Genomic DNA, 9,821 nt, shown 5'->3' with positions numbered 1-9,821 from the left:
AATGTTGCCTTTTGTCTTAAAATTCAAGCCAAATTTAACACAGAGAAGACAATTCTGAGCAGAATAGAGTACTATGGCTTCTCACATTGGTTCAATCAGAACCTGCAAACACATCTAACAAAGGTCATCAACGCAATATCTGCTAATACTAAGAAGTTGTCAGTAATCCATTCATTCATCTATTCAACAAATATGTTCTGGGTGCCCACTGCCCACCAGGCATGGTTTGGGGCACTGAAGATTAAGAACTGAATAAAACAAACCCCAATTTTAATCTAGTGTGGAAGATAAACATCTAGCACATAAATAAATGCATCTCTAATACAATGTCAGATGGGGACAAGTGCTATAAAAGAAAATATAGAGAAGAAAATATATTTCCTCTTACAGGAAATATATGAGATAGGAAGATATGGCTTGTCTGTTAAGGTGACATTTATGCTAGAGAGGAGTAAATCAGAAGAAACATGTTCAGAGAAGAGTGTGGAGTGGTAGCTGGAGTTCAAATCAGGAGGGCTCTGTGGAACATGTTAGGATATTGCGGTAGCTTTGACAAGAGTACAAGAGATGGCTGAAAGCGCTCAAATTCTAGAGGAAGGGTGAGAGAGAGAGATGATAGACAGATATTATGTATTTATCATCTATCCAGGCTCAAAAACAGAATTTTGGTGCTAGAGCACTGCTGACCAAAGAGCCTCGAAGATGCCATCAAGAATGATAAAGAGAACACCAATGATCCCTGACTTGCAGGAGTAGTGCAACTGTTAAAACGTCCACTCTTAATGAACTTAAAAAAGGTGTTGTGATAGGTAGCCTCTAAAATGGTCACCAATGATCCTCACCTTCTGATATCCATGCTCTCATGCAATTCCCTCTCATCTTGAGTCAAGGTGACCCATATGCCTAATAGAACATTGCTGCAGTGATGGTGTGCGACTTCTGAGGCTAGGTTAATAATGCATTGAAATTTCTACCTTGTATCTCAAACCCACTCTTCCTGAGGAAAGCCAGCTGCCATGTCTGAGGATACCCAAGCAGTTCTGTAGAGAGAACCTTCAGCTAACCCCAACAGCTAGCATTAATTTGCCAGCCATGTAGAAGTGAATATTGCAGCTCCAGTCAAACTTTTACAAGAGTACAGACCTGGCTGACATGCAACCGAACCTCATGACAACCCTAAGCCAGAGATTACCCAGCCAAGCCATTCCTGAGTTCAAGACCCAAAGAAAGTGTGGGAGATAAAAAATGTTGATTGCTGTTTTAAGCAACTAAATGCGGAGAGATAATTTGCTGTAATAGATAACTACTGCAGATACTGAAAGGAAGGAATATATTAAAAAATATTTGAGAAGTACTGAGAAAAAAGTAATTATAAGGACTATCCAATGGTATGCCTATAGATATGAGCAATAGGTGCAAGAAAGAAAGGAAATAAAAGACTCACTAGGATCATTGACCACTTAAAAACTAAGTGTGGAAATAAATGGATCTTCTCAGCAACACATAATATTGTCAGCTCCTGCAGTCGTTAGACAAAAAGGTGAAAATCAGGCCTAGAACTTAATTATAAGAATAACGAAGCTCCAAAAAATATTTAATTTTCAACCATGGAAGATCTGCAATGCCAAGATCAGGATCCTTGTTGGTAAGCAGTGGGATGCTAAGACCTGGGATAGGGATATCAGAGATGATGGATTAAAACACCTTAAATCCCCACATCGTCCTGAACCTCCGCCCTCCATGTTCAAGTCTAATACTCTCCCCATGCCTAAAAATAATGCAAAGGTCTCTATCTTGTAGGACAGCCCATTTACCTCCTGCTATATCTTCTAAGTCAACAACTGAATTTGAGTCTCAACATTACCCAACCAGGGAAGAGTTGGGGCCTGTTAAGGGAGGAAGAGTCTATTTCAAAGGCATGGCAAGACCTACCCAACATGTACCCATAGGTATAAGACTGATCCTGAAGATGTTGGATTAAAGAAGGTGGAATACAAAGTTGGATAAGCTGAAGCTTATTAATATGGGAATGCTCTACCATTACACAGGACTTAACACCCCGGCACAAGACCTTGGGAAATGGAACAAATATGCTGCTAAGGTGGCTCTGGGAAGTTTGTTGATAGGGATGGCCCATGCCAAGTGAGCTACATTTACCAGGCTATTATAGCAGACAAGGAAGAAGGAATAAAAATGAGCCAGGAGAAATGGGCATGTTATTTTGTGGGAAGGCCAAAGGACACTATTTCCCAAGATGATAAGGAGTGCACAGGTCAGAGGGCAACCAGCACTGCTGAGCTCAGTAGTGGCTGTCCTCTATAGGTCATACTGATGATAGGAGATACTTCTATAGAACTACGCTCCCTGATAACAATGGGGATGATAGGAGCCAAAATTATAACAGAAGCAAAATGGGAACAATTATTATAATGAGCACCAAGGTTGATGAGACAGATGAGAGTGTATGTAAGTCATTGAAATTTTTTTTTTCACCTTTTTACAAGTGAATGGTGTAGGCTCAGGTCCAGAAACTTGGCAAAGGATGGTTCTTGGAGGATGACAATGAACTATTAGAAACTCAACTAGGTAGTAGTCATACTTGTAGCTGATATGCCATATATGATATTTTTGCTAGAGCAGATTAATAAAGCCTTACGTATGTGGAATATGGCCATTGATCAGGTAAATGCATTGTTTTCTAATCTTAACAGAAATGCACATCAGGAATATTTCACACTCACTTGAGATAGACAACAGAATATATGTATAGTCATAGCCTCAGGGTTATGTTCACTATCCCACTCCCATAAGAGAATTGCCCGAAGGACTTTCTGCAGAAAGTCATATTGGTCCAACATACTGATGTTGTCATGTTAATTAGATGGAATTGTCAAGAAGAGGCAAGTATGTTGGACATCTTGATAAATCACATAAATTACAGGTTGGAGATAAACCTAATGGAGATTCAGAGATCTGCTATATCAGTGAAGATCTTTGAGATGCAGGGATCTGGGATGTGTCAGAACTTCTTATGCAATGTAAAGGACAAATTACTGCATCTCACACTTCTCACCACTAAGAAGGGAGTAAAATGAACTGTAAGCCTCTTTGGGTTATGGAGGTAGCGCATTTGGAAATACTTCTCTGATTCAAATACCAGGATACACAAAAGTTTGACAGCTTTGAATAAATCCAGAACAGGAAATGCTTCCACAGAAGCATAGGTACAAGTTATGACGCAAGTGGCCCTGCTTGTTGGGCCACATGACACTATAGACCTTATGGTATGAGAAAAATCTGTGGAGGGTAGAGATGCTATATGAATTTTATGGCAAACCCCAATCAGAATATCACTATATAGATCCTTGGGGTTCTGATGCAAAGCAATGACATTGGCAAATGAGAATTATATACCTCTTAGATACTAGCTCCTAGATTACTATTAGGCCATAGTAGATACCTGGTCATGGTATATAAACTAGCGGGGTGATTAGAACTGCCTACCACAAACTGGCTCTTCTAGAATCACCAAGTCATAAATTTGGATGTGTCTAGCAACAGTCTATTCTAAGATGGAAGTGGTACATTTAGGGTTGTAATGAAAAAAACAGAGGGCACAAGAAAACTACATAAGCAAAATGGCCAGACCCCCTCTCCCCCATGGCATCCAACACCTGCAGTGCAAGCATCTCTTCTTTGGTTCATACCTACTATCCACATGGTGAGAGGAGGGTGGTCCCTTACAACCCAATGAGGAAGGAGGGAAACTGCTGAGGTAGGTTCATGGATGGATTGGCTCAAACTGTTTCACTAATAGATAGTACTGAAAAGGAGTGGTAACAGGAGATTCTCGTAATGAGAAGAGCTTTGGGCAGTGAACCTGGCCACTTTTGTCACCCTTGTATGAAAACATAAGTAGTCCCAGTTAGAATGTATACAGCCTTGTACCTGAATTGACTGGATATTCTGGAAGCTGACAGAGAAAGTTTGGCAAGAAACGAACAGGGAGGTATAAGAAAAAGGAACAGGAATGAATTAACATGAGTGGTCATCAAGTATGAAGATCTTTGTATCACATAATATTACTCAGAAGACATTTGCCACAGTGGAGGTCCTAAACAACAAGATAGAAAGAATGACTCAGTCAATGGGCATCACCCCTCCTGCCATTGGCAGCCCCAGTTCTTGCACAAAAGATGCATGAATGGAATAGCTGATGGGAGAAATAGAGGTTCTGCATGGAAACAAAAGCAGGAGCTCTTCTTCCCTGAAACTGATCTAGCGACTGCCACCAACAAATGTCCAAACTGCCATCAGTGGAGACCAACACCAAGTCCTCTATATGGTACCATGTTTCAAGAAGAGCAATTTTGGTAGGAAGTTGATAATAATGGACCTCTTCTACATTGAAAGGGGCAGCAATTCGTCTTGAGCAGAATCAACAAATATTATAAGTATGGATTTTTTTTTTTTTTTGGCTTGAAGGCCTCCACCAGCACCATTAGCTAAGGGTTTCATCACCAACACGGGGTCCTATGCATTACATCGGACTAAGGGACACTACAGCAAAAGAAGAATGGCACTGACCACATGACCATTGGATCCACTGGTCGTATCACATACTGCACCACATTGCTGGCCTGATAGGATGATGAAAGAGTGTGTTAAGGAGTGAGCTTGGAGATGATCCACTGTGAGGATGGGACACCATCCTAATTCATGCAGTATATAGCCTAAATCAATGATCATTATACGGTACTCTGTCATCACTACATAGAATACCTGAGTCCAGGATGCAAGGAGTGGAAATAGGAGTGACCCCACTACTGTGATTACAAGTGACTTGGGGAATTTGTGTTTTACATATCGGTAGGTTTAGGGGCCCTGATTCCCACAGGGAAGTACTTGCACTGGGGAACTGCTGGTGCCTAGTCACTTTGGACTTGTCATGTCAAGAGACCAACAGCAAGAAAAGAGATGACTTTTCAAGGGTAACTAACCCTGATTATCAGGAAGAGAGAGAGTTGCCATCACATAAAAAGCACAGAGAAGAATGTTCGGTACTCATGTGATCCACCTGGGTGTCTCTTGATACTTCCTTGCCAACTTTGATAATAAATGAAGTTAAACAGCGTAAACTGAGAAAGACATGGTAACCATGAGATCAGATCTACGAGATGAGTCATAGCCAGAGTCTGAGCCACCAAGACCCACACATGTACTAACTGAGGGAATTTAAAAATGTGATAGAGATGGGAGATGATGGATATCAGTGCAGCCTCAACACCAGCTGCAGCAGGAGCAGCTGCAGTTCATCTTGCTAACATTGTTCTTTTAAGTTTCTCCAGGAAAACATGTCCATCAGAATCATGAAGGAGCTACTCCCAGATCTGTGCAATGCCAAGTATGGTCTCCATGGATGCTGTGATGTGTAGTACATATTTTCCCACTTCAGCACTAATTATTCAGACCTTCTTCCATTGGAAAATTGCTCTCAGATGAATGGAGCCACCTTACCCAAGACCATGTTCCCTTCCTAGGACCAGCCCTCATGCAATGACTGGCTGATGCCAGATACAAAGGACCAACCCCTTACCACAGTTTGGGACAATTCTAAAGGCCATCTCAACTCCAAAGATCTCAGAAAATGGATTGAAATCCTTGTCGTACTTGCTTCACAGTTCAACATTTCCTTCCCTGAAGTCCTACCTCCTTCAGTCTTGAAGGTATTGTTTCCTAGAACACTTCCTACTCAACTTCGCTTTCAAATAAACATCCAGCATACAAATCTTTATTTCAAGTCTCTTTCTCAGAGATCCCAACTTACACCACAGGATTAGGTATTATTATTAATATTATCAGGCACTTGGTATATAATAATTTAATCCCTCCCCCCCCCCAAAAAAAACTGTAAGGTTAATATTAAAGTAAACCTAGTACAGGTGAGGAAAGTGAGACTTAGATAAGTTAAATACTTTACCTAATATCATACAATCTATAACTGGTGGGGTCAGGATTTGAACCAGAAACCTGTGAGTTCTGTGTGTGAATGGTTGAGTATTGTTGTCAGAGGCAATAACATAAACAAAGATTAGATAGGTAGCTGATAGATAGATAGATAGATAGATAGATGATAGATAATAGGAGAGGACTTGCATGTGTAGTATCCCGTGAGGGGCAGTAGTAAATGGTGGCTGGAACATGGGGACTGGAGGAGAGGACGGAGACAACAAGTCTGAAAAAGAAGGGATCAAACTGGGATAAGCCAAGAATGTCATGGCAGACATGGACTTACCCCCATTTTGAACCAGTTCTGTAGAATTCCCAAGACACTCTTATCCCCAAAAGAAAAAAACGATATGACTTCTTGACCAGGTAAAAGCTCGTGGAAATTTTACATTTGCTCCCTTAGTTCTGTTATATCTTTGCCAGGTATGAGAAAAGGCAAGGGGTGAAGGGAGAAGTATATGGCCAAAGCATAGAAAGAAATCCAAAACCCCCGTCTCCGGGGTTCATGGGGTGAAGGTGCCAGTCGTGGAATGTTGCACTCGTACCCTCCTGTGTTTATTCAGCCCCGGGGCTGAGGTTTGCCTTGGAGTTGTAACCTTTATAAGGGGTTTGCTTAATGACAGAATTATTCAGCTGCATACCTCACTCCAATTAGAAAAAGGCTGTTTGGATTCTAATTGGCCTTGACACAAGTCTGCTTAAAGAGATTCCCCAAGAATTATAGAGCTACTTTCAGAGTTTGACTTGGCCGGGAATATGAAATGTAACATGGTTTTTCAAATTTTCTGCACTTACCATGAAACGACCAAGCCACAGGTATCAAACATGCTTTGTTTTTGTGTTATAATCACATTACAAATTGAACATTTCCACATGTGCAAGTTGGCAAATCTAAAATGAATGATTATGAAGATTGTAATTACACATATCAGGTATATATGGCCTACATATTTTCACTCACACAAAAGTGTATTTTCTCAAGTCCCTAGACATCCATGTATAGTGTGTTTATAGGATGTAAAACCATCATCCTATATATAAGCCAAAAATGTATATTTTTAAACAGTTATCACCAAGTTAGGTGATAAGTCGACATAATATTTGGAAGGTGCAAATACCAGGAAGGGATAGAGATTCCTAAGTTAACCATGAGGAAATGACTAACAATAATAAGTTGAAATTAAGAAGAACATAATTTGGACTAAATATCAGGAAGAGAAGAAATAAGCTTCCTGGCTACAATAACTGTTAGGCTATGAAATAATTCCTAAGGGAAGTGGAGATCTCTCCTTCACCCTGGACTTTGGAAATGAGGCATGCGTTCTTGGAGTCCCTTATAACAAGTCGCCTTGCTTAGGGAGAGGAAGGAGATCCTTTCCGTTTCCATTTTCTATGACTTGATATTAAGAAAAATCTCAAAAATAATCATGTAATTACTTACTAAATGTTCGCCAAACCGCCTTTGAGCAAGATCCTGCATTTACCTTGTAGTGAACATTATGTGTCCTGTTCCTTCACAGCCAAGAAAAATCCCACAGTTATGCAATTTGTAGCAACCTGGAATCTTCTTATTCCAAACTCTGCTTGGTCCTGATGGCCACGTGGTGGTCTTTCGCTAATCTCTGAGCACCTCTCCCTGCCACTGCAATGGAGAGTTTTCCAGAAAAGCAACTGTATTCATCAGGGTTCTTCTCCTCATCCTTCCTCAACCCCAAATGCTTTCAGCAGAAATTGTTTCCTAGTTCACAGAGAAAATGAAAGCATAAAGTATGAACATTATCAAACTCTTTCCCCACCTACAAATTAACTCGTACCTGTAATTTCCCTCCCTTCCTGTGGGGGCCAAGGCCTCTTCCTGTCCCTGCTGTGTGCCACATCCTGAGTCAGTCACACTCTTCAAGCCCTCAACTACTTCCCCAAGGTTAGTTTCTTCACTCAGGTATGTAAATATGCTTTTGCTCATCTGTTTTTTTTTTCTTTTGGTGGGGTGGGGTGGGGTTGGGGGTGCTTCTCCAGTCAGCTCTCTCGAGGGCAGACCACATTACTGGTACAGTAATGACTCCAAGGGCCAAGGGGTGGCCATAGAGTGAATGTTGGCAGGGAAAGAGGTGTGGACGGAATCTGCACTTACAGGCTGGTCAGCCACACATATGCATGTATGTATGTGGGTTTCCTCACAGTATGGAGGTCACAGGGATGGAAGAAAAAATTAAGGGGACCCTATGGGCTGGGGTTGACCTCTCCAAGCTACTACATTCCAAGGAAAAACTCTGAAGAATCCAAATGTTCAAAATTCATCTGGTGTTCCAAACGGGTATACAGGTATATTTATCAAGTTACCAGGGTAGAATATAGGGGCTCCTGAGTGGTGCAGTCAGTTAAGTGTCTGATTTCAGCTCAGGTCATGATCTCACAGTTCATGAGTTCAAGCCCTGTATTGGGCTCTGTGCTGACAGCTCAGAGCCTGAAGCCTGCTTCAGATTCTCTCTCTCTCTCTCTCTCTTTCTCTCTCTCCTGCCCATCCCCTGCTCACTCTCTCTGTCTCTCTCTCAAAATAAATAAATAAACCAAAAATAAAAAAAAAAGAAGGGTGGAACATATTTATTAGTTTGTTCTGTTGGTTCACAGCTTTTGGATATTAGACTTCTGGTATGTTTGGCTCTTATGTGGGGCCCTGCTCATATTAAGGGTGGCCCACCTCCAGCTACTGTAAACTGGCTTCCCATACTTACTATTCTCTTGTAACACTTATTGTTAAAGTCATCAGTGATCCTTTTCCAGTTCTTTCTATTTGATGCTATTGGCCAATCCCTCCTCCAGATTCTCCTTCCTCAGCATCCCACAACTATCTCCCTGCTTTCCCCCTTTCTCTCTACCCTTAGTTGTCTTTCTTGGGTGCCCAGTCTGCCATCACTCATCTCAATGGTAATACTTCCCAGAATTCTGTCCCTGGGCTTAAGTTCTCGTTGTGCATTTTCCCCTATCATTTATAGATCTTTACTTCCAAATCTCTAAGTTACATCAATGGGTCTCAACCTAGACTCTTTTCCCTATATCCAGGTAATTCTTTCCATTGGCAAAACCGTCTAAATGTTTCATATGCACCTCAGACTCAAAATGGCCAAAACTGAACTAATTATTCACTCTTCACCCCCCTACACACGTTTCTCCTATTCCATTCCTTATTTCTACACACAGCACTACCATCTACCTAGTTTTCCAAACAAAAATCTGAAACTTATTCTTGAGTATTCTTTTCTTTATGTGTCCTATCTAATCCTTCACCAACTACTACTGACACTACTTTTTAAATCCCAATTGACTTCCAGTATCTCTTCTCCATTCTTCCGGACAGTTCTTAGGATATGTTTAGTTTTTGACACATGTTCACCCTTTCCCCCATAGATTATTATAATACTCCCCCCAGTTCAGTGTTTATCATGCTGTAGAATGGGATGTATTAGTGGTTATCAAATCACATAGTGGATCATGGCCAGCACGGTTTAAAAAATGAATAACACAAAATAGAACAGAAAATATCAGGGTGAAGTACATGAGTTAAAGGTAAGTGCTGTTTATTAAAACTTCTGATTCATTTATACTTATCTATATGCGCATTCTTGTGTACAGATACATAGATTGTAAGTATTACCTGGTATGGATTCTGACACCAACTCAACTGTGTGTGTTTTAAGGTTGGAGGAAGTTTTCCCATACATCCAGCAATTTCCCAACACCAGCTGGGGTCCTACAATTCAACTCATTCTGACACTAGTTACAGCAGATCCCATAGGCTAAGGGCTCAGTGCCAC

This window comes from Panthera pardus, unplaced genomic scaffold, assembly GCF_024362965.1.
Source record: "Panthera pardus isolate Hobbes unplaced genomic scaffold, ASM2436296v1 HiC_scaffold_16, whole genome shotgun sequence".
Taxonomy (NCBI): Eukaryota; Metazoa; Chordata; class Mammalia; order Carnivora; family Felidae; genus Panthera; species Panthera pardus.
Note: the sequence above shows the minus strand (reverse complement) of the source record.